Here is an 11,846-nt window from a genome sequence, read left to right as displayed (position 1 = left end):
TAAATATTCCAGCTGTACAGATCATCGAAGAAAATGGAAGATCTCAGGTTCAGACAGAGAAAGTGTGACATCTCTGTAATGGAAAGCTGGAATTCCATTAGGGATAGAAAGTATCACTCCATTTACTAATTCTAGGACTGTTCTAATTCCAACAAATCTTAAGTTCATAATCTTTATTAACTATGAATAAAAAAAAAATTTACATCTCTGGTGTAGTACAGCCCCCCTTTTTTCTGTCACCATCAAAGATCTCCTTCTCTCAATAGTATTTTATAGTGATGTTTCCAATAAGCAAATGTCTTGCTTTTGCAATAAAGCTATAGGTAACCTGCATTTTTTAAAGACCTTTCTTCTCATTCCCTCTTTCTGTGTATTACTCAGTTTAAATATTTCCCTGGTTGGGAATCATGAAAAGAGGCAGCACAAATTACAAGAGCAGCTAAAAGTTAGGACTCAGTAAGAACAGAACTGTAGTTAGGCTGCTTTTTACCATGAAAAGGAAGTGAGGTGGCCAGCGACTGACACATCCATTTTGGGCACAGGAGTGCTACTCTTGGCATTGCCAATGTTACCATTAGATAGCCTTTGCTAAGTCTTTGAGCCTTCTCGGACCTTAGTAAAGCAGATATAGTGACCTGCTGTTGGAAAGCACCTGTAGCACTATCCTGCCTGTCCAATTCAGTTAATGTGACCTACAGTTCTCTAATCTCTCCCTTTCACTTAAAGGGGACTGGAGATTTAAACTGGAGCAAGGCATAGATCCTAAGATTTGTCATCAGAGAATCTCTGGGTAGACAGCTGGGCAGGGTGCTGAAGGAATTCCTGTTTAGAGAAGGGGGGAAGGAGATGGGCTGATGGGAGAGTAGATAGAATATTTAAGATTGTGGCTGTTAAAAAGCCCTTCAGACCACTCCGCTTTCACCTCTGATTATCAGGACAGCTTAGACTGAGATCCTACCACATATTCAATGCTGCCTGGGAAGGAGGGAATAGAATCATAGGATCAATCATAGAATCAAAAAATGGTTTGATTGGAAGGGACCTTAAACATCATCTCATTCCAACAACCCTGCCACTAGGCCAGGCTGCTCAAAGTCCCAGCCAACTTGGCCTTGAACACTTCCAGGAGCGGGGAACCCACAACTTCTCTGGGCAGCCTGTTCACTGAATCGCACAGAATCACAGAACCAAGTTGGTTGGAAGAGACCTCTGAGATCATTGAGACCCAACACCACACTGCCAACTAGACCATGGCACTAAATGTTACATCCAGACTCTTCCTAAATACCGCCATAGATAGTGACTCCACCTGTTCCCCCCCATCACCCTCACAGTAAAGACTTTCTTCCTTATGTCCAATATCGTAATATCTGATCTAAACTTACTCTCATTTTGAAGCCATTCCCCCTTGTCCTGTTACTACATGCTCTTATAAATAGTCTCTCTCTTTCTTGTAGGCTCCCTTCAGGTACTGGAAGGCTGCAATTAGGTCACCTCGAAGCCTTCTTTTCTCCAGGCTGAACCTTTCCTCATAGGAGAGGTGCTCCATCCCTCTGATCAGCTTGATGGTCCTCCTCTGGACTCACTCAAACACCTCTATATCCTTCCTGTGCTGGGGACCCCAGAGCTGGATGCAGCACTCCAGGTGGGGTCTCACCAGAGCGGAGCAGAGGGACAGAATCACCTCCCTCAACCTGTTGGCCGTACTGCTTTTGATGCAGCCCAGGATACGATTTGCTTTCTGGGCTGCAAGCGCATATTGCTGGGTCATGTCCAGCCTCTCACCCACCAGCACCCCCAAGTCCTTCTTGGCAGGGTTGCTCTCGATCAGTTCATCCCCCAGCCTGTATTGATACCGGGGGTTGCCCCAACCCAGGTGCAGTACCTTGCACTTGGCTTAATTGAACCTCATGAGGTTCACCTGGGCCCACTTCTCAAGCTTGTCCAGGTCCCTCTGGATGGTATCCCATCCTTCAGGTGTGGCAACGGCACCACTCAGCTTGGTGTCATCTGCACTCAATCCCTTTGTCTGTTATGTCATTAATAAAGATATTAAATAGCACTGGTCCCAATACAGACCCCTGAAGGACACCACTTGTCACTGATGTCCATTGGGACTCTGAGTTATTGACCACTAGCCTCTGGATGCTACTTTCCAACCAATTCCTTATCCACCAGACAGTCCACTCATCAAATCCATCTCTCTCCAATTTAGAGAGAAAGATGTTGTGGGGGACTGTGTCAAAGGCCTTACAGAAGTCCAGATGAATGACCTCTTCCCTTGTCCACTCATGTAGTCACTCCACCATAGAAGGTCACTAGGCTGATCAGGGAAGACTTTCCCCTGTTGAAGCCATGCTGGCTGTCCCAAACTGCCTCCCTGTCCTCCATGTGACTTAGCACAGCTTCTAGGAGGATCTGTTCCATGATCTTCCCAGACACAGAGGTGAGATCATAGAATAACCATATAAGCCACCACAAATGAGAAGTCCTAAGGTCATTGTTGGGACAGAGAAGTAAGACTGGTATGATATAAGATTTAGTTACTTATTTTCCCCTCTATTTTCAGCTTGATTACCATATGCTCGGTGTAGCTCTCTCCTCATCTTTGTCCATGATCACTTCTGCCTCAGCCACCTTCTTCCAGCCACAAACCTGACCCCACTGGCTTGTACACCTTAAACAACACCCTTCCTTGCTTCTCACAAGATGCTGCCAATTTTCAACAAATCTGTTTCCTCCTGAAAATGTCAAATGCAAGAAAGATAAAAGTACTGAGGTATAAGAAGAAATAGTGAAACACAAACTACGGGAACTATCATTTTTTGGTATATTATTTGTATCAACATAGAAACTATTGTTTCTATTTAATAATATGTAATGTGGTCTCTGGAACTGTGTAATGTGATAATAGAAAAAGCTATCCTATTGTCATAGTGTCTGTCAAAACCAGATTAGGAATCACTTATCCCAAGTCTACTTTCTCAAACTCTGTGATTATAATTTCAATGAACAATCAGAAATGGTTTACATCCATTGTGCTCCTTAGTATATTAGATGGAATACACTTATGTGTTGGCGGGGACTATATTTTTAATGTATAAAGAGCTAGATACTAAGGTTTGATCCCTCCCTGCCATTTGAAAGAAGGGATAAACAATGCAGTGTGGTATCCATTACTAATTTTTTTTTACTGTCTAGAAAGAGACAGCTTCACATAGCTATGCCCCAGGGACATCAATATTTCTATAATTAGCAAGGGACAGTCACTAATCCTTAGTATATGAGAAAAGTGCTAAAGTTTGACATCTTAATTAAGGATTGAGTTTTAGAACTGCTGGAAATTACCAGGGCAAAGTTATGGACCTGAATGTATATTCAGAGAGTAATTGAGAACATCCTGAACCCTGAGCTGTGATCCAGCCTATGCTAATCTTCATCTTCCCAGCTGTGTAGGATTCCTCACAGCTTTTAGCTGGAGGAAACAGAATCTGTTAAAATTGAATTAAGATATAATACTAAGATACATTAATATATAATATAGATTTATTTTGTCCATCTTGGAATTATAACATGAGGTTTTCTTCTGTACTTGAAAATACAGGAAAAATATTTTTTTGCTTCTTATTTCTACATGCAGACAATGTTAAAAACAGCACTGAGGCAGCTGGCAAAGAGACTTTTTACACCCAGGAGAACTGTGGCCTGCAGACCAGTGGTACCATTTTCATCACACTAGCAGTCCAGCCCAAGTTTCAAGAGGAAGCTTTCCCAGTAAGCTGCAGAGAGCAAATGAAAGCTGATAAATCAGGGTGTCAGCTTGGAAAAGATGTCTTCTAGTGGATTAACCACTAGAAGGATTAGTCAGAAAATTTTGGCAGGCAAAAAACTTGAGAAACTGCCTGAACTGGGAGGGTAACTAAAAATTTCAAGCCTCCATACAGATAGGCCATAGGACTGTGGTGCACAAAAGAGATAGTATCCTGAGCACAGCCAGCATCAGTCTTCTCAGGAATAGGTATGTCACACCTTAGCAGAATAATCTGCTCATAGGCTGTAGGTGTATTTCTAAATCTTCTCTGTTGTTTGTGACCTGAAGCACGAGGGTTTATATCCCCTTTAAAAATGTTTTATCCTATCTGATGCAACTGTGGAAGCTTTTTATGATTGAGATAAATCTACAGTCCTCTTCTTAGCTTTTCCAATTCATTGTCATTTTGTCACAATGAGTTCCATAGGTTAATTTTGTACACAGTTAAAATATATCCTTATACATCCTACATACACAAAGCACATTCAAAACTCAACAAGTTAAAAGAAGGAAACCCCAAAGTACATCGTCTGTAAAACATAAATAATTTTTTAATTATAGCTGTGTCTACACCAAAAAGTATTTGTCTGTAAAGCTAACCTGTAGGAATCACATTATGAAAACTTGAAGGGGTGACATAAATAGTACCAATCAGAGGAATTTCCCTTAGCAGAACGGTGTTCTGATCCATTTGTCTCTTTTCTGACACAGCTATGCCAACAAAACTTTCAGCTACAGCACAAAATAGTATACCATGTCCTTTTTTTGTTTAATATAGTGATTTGGTAAAAATAATTTAAAAATTATTTAACAGTAGCAATACTGAAGTCTTCTTATGTACAGTCTTCTGCAGTAAAACTCTGTCTAAATACTGTGCAATTTAGGAGCGTTTTTTCCCATATATTTCTACGAGATAATGTAATATTAGGATAGAATGGAGTGGCACATTTGCAATTTAATTTTCTGTCTCATTATTTTTTACTTTGTCTTTCAGCATTAGTGTGTTTCCTTTGTTTGTGTAACCACACTATAAACAGTGAAGACATACATTTTTATAAAAATCAAATTCTGTTTTAATTTTTAAAAAATGCATTGCCCATAGCCTCCAACACTGCCTATGCTATGGCTCCTGCAACATTAACTATTAATTGGCCCTCAAGTTAATAGTTATATATGGAATGAGATCCTGGATGGGTATAAGTCAGCAGACAGGTTTTATATGGGTTTGTGTCTCATTACAGCTTCTGGTGCAAGAATGGTTTAGGATGAGAAGAGGCATCAGGAGATGTTAATGTTACTAAAATGCAATTCCATGACTATTTTGGGCCATATGATAACTTAATAGCTAATAGCTGCATTTGTGGTGACTTACTAAGTTATTCAAAGTCCTGACTCAGAATGTTGGAGGCACATAGTTTAATGCCACTTTTGTCTTAATGTGTATTGCACCTTGTACCAAATCTTCATCAAACTGTTTCACTATTCTGAGCTGATAGTCTTGAGCCAAAACTCACTGAAACTCACAGGATATTTTGCCACTGATTACATAGCAGTTCACAATTGGGACTTGTGATGAGTGGGATTAAGTACATGACACAGCCATCATTAGCCCACTGTTCGCAGTTAAAGGAGTCCCCATTCACTATTATCCTCCGTGCCCAACCTGTGAGCCAACTACTCACCGACCACATGATGTGTTTATTCAGCTATGTGCTGGACATTTTGTCCAGAAGGATCCTGTGAGAGAGAGTATCGAAAGCTTTACTGAAATCCAAAAAGATCACATCAACTGGATTTCCCTCAATCAGCTAGGCAGGTTACCTTGTCATAGAAGGAAATCAGGTTTGATAAGCAGGACTTTCCTCTCATGAAGCCTGCTGGCTCTGACCAATGACTGGGTTGTCCTTCAGATCTTTTTCAATACCTCCCAGAATAATCTTCTCCATAACTACCAGGCACTGAAGTGAGATTGACAGCCTTGGACTTTCTGGGGTCCGCCTTCTTGCCCTTCTTGAAAATCAGGACAACATTCACCAGCTTCCAGTCAGCTGGGACCTCTCCATGGTCCCTCCTTCCCAAGACCTCTCAAAAATCATCAAGAGAGGCTTTGGGATAACAACAGCAAGCTCTTTGAGGATTCTTGGATGAATCCCATCAGGCCCCAGGGATTTGTAGGGATCCAACTGGAGCAGCAGATCCTGTACAATTCTGGGGTGGACTGAGAGTTGATCATTCTCACAGCCATGCTCCTCCAGCTCAGGGCACTGAAACCCCCTTGGTCCATCATCCATGTTGAAGACAGAAGCAAAGAAAGCATTAAACACCTCTGCCTTGTCTCTATCCCTGTTTGTGAGGTGACCATCCTCATCCTGTAATGGAACAATGATATTTCAATACTACCTAGTGCCAGTAATATATTTGAAAGGATTCGGTTTTTTGTCCAGAACATTTCTGGTCAGCTTCTACTCCAGTTGATCTTTAGCCACATAAATTTTCTCCCTACAGCAGCAAGCAGCATCTCTGTATTCTTCCCATGTCATTTGGCCTTGTTTCAACTAGGCATACACCTTTTTTTGCCTTATATCCAAGAGAAGATCCCTGCTTAGCCAAGGTGACCTCCTGCCTCACCTGCTTGACTTCTGACATTTTGGGAATTGCTGCTCCTGTGGCCTTAGGAGGTGATGTTTAAAAAGTGACCAGCACTGATGGACACCAGCACCTGCATAAACATTATCCCAGGGAACCTTACTTACTAATTCCCTGAGCAGCCTGAATTCTGCTCTCCTCATGCCTGGAGGTGACGTTTTGCTGACACTATTCCTCCTATCAACAGAGATTTTAAACTCGATCACCTCATGGTCTCTGTGGCCAAGACAGCCGCCAATCTCCACTTTGCTCACAAGATCCACTCTGTTGACAAGCAGCAGACCAAGGAGGGCATCTTTCCCAGTTGGCTCCCTCAGGATTGTTCCATAAAGGTGTGATCCAGGTTTTTTAGGAATTTTCTGACCCAGGTTGAAGCAGTGGTGCTCCCAGTAAATTTCTGGCAAGTTGAAGTCTCCCATAAGGACAAGGACAGTTGACTTGGAAGTATCCCTTAATTCCTCAAAGAATAATTTGCTGGTATCATTGTCCTGGCTGGGAGGTCTATAGTAAACTCCTACAATGATATCCACATTATTTGTTTACCCCTTGGTTCTTATGCAGAAGCTCTCAACTGTGCCATTGCCAACTGTGAGCTCCATACATCCTAACCCTTCTATTACATACAGTGCCACCCCTGTGCCTCTTCTGCCCTGCCCATCAATCCTGAAGAACCTGTAACCATCCAACAGGGCAGTCCAGTCACAGGACTAATCCCACAAGGTTTCACATATGCCAGTGATGTCAAATCTTCAGGAGTGGACCAAAGCTTCGAGCTCCTCATATTCCTCATGAGGGAGGCATTGGGGTAGAAACATTTCGGGTGAGGTACATTGTAGCTAACATCTGGTGTAGCAGATCAAGGGTTCCCATTAATACTCATTTCCACAAGTTTTGGCACATTATCCCATCGCTGATCACTGGCGAGATCTTTTTTATCCCTATCTCCCTTCCAAGCTAGTTTAAAGCTCTATCAGCTTATGATGGAAAATGAAGCAGGATATAGCCAATTGTACCTGTCAGGAAATGTAGGTGGACAATATAGCTTCCAGAAAGAGATTTTTGCAAGGTTTAACACTTTTTCAAATGTGGAAAGGCTAAGATCTTTTCCGTCCTAGACTGGTTGCAAACTAATTTTACATCTCATACAAAACTTCTCATGATCATATTCTCTTAGATTCACATAAAAGCCAGAAGCTGAGTTGCCAGTATCCCTGCTATTGCTTGTGTTTCACCAGACACTGCATAGTGTAACAGTACAAAAAATGGTTGTCTTTTTTTGCTGAGAGATTTTTACCTCTACTCTTCAAAACCACAGTCTTAAATAAAAAAAATATATCTTCTTCAATAATAATCTTTGCCAGCAGGGCCATATAAGTCAGGTCATTAGTATACACAGATATGTTTGCGTACACACATGCACATATGAAAATAGAAAAAAATTGGTTTAGGTTTATATTCCAAAGAATTTTAACCCGCAGAAAACAATAGAAATTATCAACAGACATAAAACTTTAGCCTGAGTAAATTAAATGGTTCTGCTGCATTAACTTCATAAAACCATAATCCTCTCCTCCATAAACTATTACATGCACTGCAACATATCTGATTTATGGGGTGTAGAATCGATGGGAAAAAATTAATGCTTGAAAAACATATTAGAGACATTATTGAACAGATTTTAATTGAGATTTGATTTCAATGCCCCTTATCCACATGATTAATGGGTCCTACCCCTTGACTCCAGCAGGCAGAAAAGAGAGTCTTTAATATGACAATTAAGTATCTGTCTTTAGGTTTTATGTAGCTCTCTCCTCAGATCACTTCATCAGTACAGTGTAGCTTTTGTGCAGATTAAATTGAGACTCAATTTTCTCTATTTTCCAGCACTTACTTATGTTTTATGACAAGCACTAAATCAATTTTATGCTATTATTGATTTTTTCTTAAATGGACACAAACCATTTCGCCTCTTGCCCTTCTTTTCTACTTTCCTTCTATTTCCTTTTTTCACTGTATATTTGATATACAGCCAGTCGAAGAAATTTCAAATGTTTCCTGAGATTTCTACAGGTCGTCTCAATTCATTCACTTTTTACAGCATCAGAATTGACAAAGTTAACCTGGAATTCTATCAAAACTTATAAACTTGTATATTCTTTAAATGTGACAAAGTTTACAGGTTGGGCTTCTTCCTTATCTTTAAAAAAAAAAAAAAAAAAAGAGAGTGTTCAAGATCATTTCCTCCCCTTTTTCAATTAGAGAAAAAAAAACCAAACCAAACAAACAAACAAGCAAAAAACCCATAACAGGAAATCTTTATAATAACTTCTGAAATATTTGAACTGCAGCTTCAGCTATAATTTTTGAAACACTCTTGAAATCTAATTAATACATTGATGTAGGGAGAACCTATTTCATGGCTTGCAGGGGAAAAGGGCATTATCTACAAGGTGCAATAACTCCTCTGAGATGTGGCAACAGCTAGTGGTACACCATGCAATTAAGAAGGTCTTGGTTCTTTAGGGCATTATCCTGTCTGACCTATGGCAAAAATTAACAACTGCCTTGGGCAATAAAAATAGCACAATTTGTAATCAGATAGCTTATATTTTTGACAGATAATTATATTTAAGAACAATCAAAGAAAGAAAAAAGAAATGTAATTCAGCTAACAAAATAAACTGGCCTTTTGGTTTTCTGGCTGTTTAGGGTCACAGAGGGGTTTATAAAGGATTGCCCTCTTTCTTTGTTTGAAGTCCAACATACCTAAGCTCAGGTGATAAAATTGATCTTTAAAATAAGTACAGTAACTTCATTTTGCTGAAAAATCAATAAAGACCTTCACTGTGTTGGGTATTTACCTAATAGCATTTTGCTTGATCTCTGTCATGGTAACTTTGCTCAGCTGATGCTTCCTTCAACTTAAGGAGAAATTTCAATTGTCCTGAATGACAGATTTGGGGCCAAAGAGCAATTTTTTAGTTCTTTCTTAGCGTGATTTTATAGTTTTTATGTGCCCATTTGTGTTTATAGTAATGTATGCATACACAGTATGTGTAAGGTGGATGGAGATATTTTCTCACGGACTTTAAACAGCTTTCCTAGGAAAGAAAAAAAAAATGAAAAAGTATAAAAAAATTAGGAAGGGAAAAACCCAAACCACAAACACACAAAAAACCAGCACTCTGATTAAGAAAAAATCTAGATGATGCTGGGATGCAGTTCTTTATATGTAAAGTAAATCAGACAGTGATCCGGTAACTGGAAAAAAGTTTGGAGCTATGCCATTGTGCTGTATCTCCCTTATTTATAGAATATTGTTCCCTTCATGCAAGAAACATGCCAGTAACAATATAAATTCAATTAATAACATAATTAATAGGAGACAAGGTTTTTTTCTTTATTTCTTGGCTTTCTCTTCAAAATGAGATACAAAGAGGAATGTCACAAATCACCTTGCATGCTGCCTTTCTACTACATGTAAAAGGAAAGCTTTCCTTGCCAGCGCCAGGCACATGTGATGTGAATTCTGTATTCCTGCAGCAAAAAGCAGAGATGCCCTGAAGTGTCTGCTTCCAACTGGAATTCAGATTCTGACTGCTCACAGATCAGTGATTCCTTAGCTGTAGACTAACCCAGAATGAAGATGCACCATTTCTGTCCTTTGGAGAAACAGCTGGTTTGAATCTTAGGCTCCTTATTAATTTACTCCATTTGGTTCTGTTTTGGTTTCACCAATTTTTTTTGTTATTGGTATCACTGCTGTTAATATTGACATTGTTACTACTACTGTTACTATAATAACATTAATCACCATATTGTGTTACATGATCATCATGTACATACTGTAAAAAAATCCTGTAGTGTCTAGTAGATAGTTTACTTTTGTGTACCCAAAAGCTGGCATGACTTAAGTTTCCTAAGCCCTTGCTTGTTTTGCTAGCATATTTTTTGCCTGTGATTTGGTCTTTTCTCCATCACCTTTATTTATACCTTTTTTCTTTTTCAGAACTGGCTTTTTAAAAAGTAAATTTTACTGTTAAAACCTCTTTAACAACAGAAACTGTTTTTCCAAATAGACTCAAATAATTTAAGTATACTGTTTAAATGTTACTAGTTGCTTGCTCTGACTTTTCTAATTTATGTAATTTTTATCAACCTTATTTATTTACTTTCTGACCTTATGTTTGACATTCCTGTTGTATTCAGACACATAGGTAAGTATCCAAAAGAAAAAAGGTACTACAGTATCTTCTCCCTTATGGATCTGGTCAGATATTCTTGTCCTAGTGCCTGTACAGCAGACATAAGCAAAAGACAATTGAGTCAGGATACTTGTCACTGTGTGAAAGAGTAACTTAAAAAAAAAAATAATAAAAAAAAATCAGGTAAGCCTCATTCTTATAAACGTATAAGTCTGGGACAATGTGATAACTATATGTTTTCCAGGCTTAAAAAGCATGTGTGCTGCAGAATTCTACTTAAATAAATGCTTTCAGAGTAATAAATACATGATAAAATTCCTGTATACAATGAAGCAAAAATTACCACAATAGGTTTATCTGCTGAAAAAAATCAACCTGTTTACAAAAATTAATGCACTGTATATGAAATATTAGTGCAGATAAATAAATCTCTTCAGCATATATTAATTGAAAACTGGGGGGGGGTTGTATGTAGGTGAATGACATTGCGTGTTTCAAGTTAAACGGGATTTTCGATTCAGCACTGGAGATGACGTGTTTTGTTTGAAGAGTCCTGAGTTCATAACGCAGCCCTTGAAAGGAGAGCGAGACAATACACCGGAGCCACAGAGTTCGCACAATTCCCCGGCGCAGCGTTATCGGCCGGAGCCTTGGAAGAACGGGAGACCTTTGTGTTTCGCCCAGGCAGCGGAGATTGTCAGCTTTCTGAAATGAATTGCAAGGCTAATCTAGAATCGCACCAATTCAGATCGATAAATAGCAATAGCGTTGTACACCAGCCCCCACCCCGGACACCCAGGGCCCTGGATTTCCTCCTCATCCCTGCGAGCAGCGCCGCACTGGCGGTGCCCAGAGGAGGCGGCGGGATTCCTGTCTATGTGCCCTCCAGCCTGGCTACCTGTTGGAAGCAAGGGCCGTGCCAGGCAGGCCGGAGAGCCGCACAATTGCAATTGCACCTTCGTTATGTGCATACACACGTTTGGGGTACTGGGGCTAAGCACTCCTCTGGCCTGGGTTGTTGCCTAGCAACGGGCGACCCCGCAGGATGGCACGGGGGGGATGTTGCTGCTCCCTTCCACGAGCCTGGAGGGATTCATTTTGTGAGGGGCACTTGTATCTCCTCCTCCTGTTGTTAAATCTACGTGGCTGTGCAGAGAGGGTGTCAAAACGAGAGGAAAGTTAAA

The 11,846-nt window shown here is 40.1% G+C and overlaps 1 long non-coding RNA gene across 1 annotated transcript; it reads right to left on the bottom strand.

Moving 5' to 3' along the window:
• Positions 1 to 9,323: 9,323 nt before the first annotated feature.
• Positions 9,324 to 11,644, bottom strand: LOC127476504 (uncharacterized). Its single transcript, XR_007906656.1, has 3 exons — positions 11,561 to 11,644; positions 11,261 to 11,367; positions 9,324 to 9,558 (listed from the first exon to the last, which is right to left on the bottom strand). It is a non-coding gene; the product is annotated as an uncharacterized LOC127476504 (long non-coding RNA).
• Between the last annotated feature and the right edge of the window lie 202 nt (positions 11,645 to 11,846).

This window comes from Manacus candei, unplaced genomic scaffold (assembly GCF_025592945.1).
Source record: "Manacus candei isolate 608988 ecotype Guabito, Panama unplaced genomic scaffold, ASM2559294v1 h1tg000049l, whole genome shotgun sequence".
NCBI classification, from domain to species: domain Eukaryota; kingdom Metazoa; phylum Chordata; class Aves; order Passeriformes; family Pipridae; genus Manacus; species Manacus candei.
Note: the sequence above shows the minus strand (reverse complement) of the source record. Positions and strands in the feature narration are given on the sequence as shown.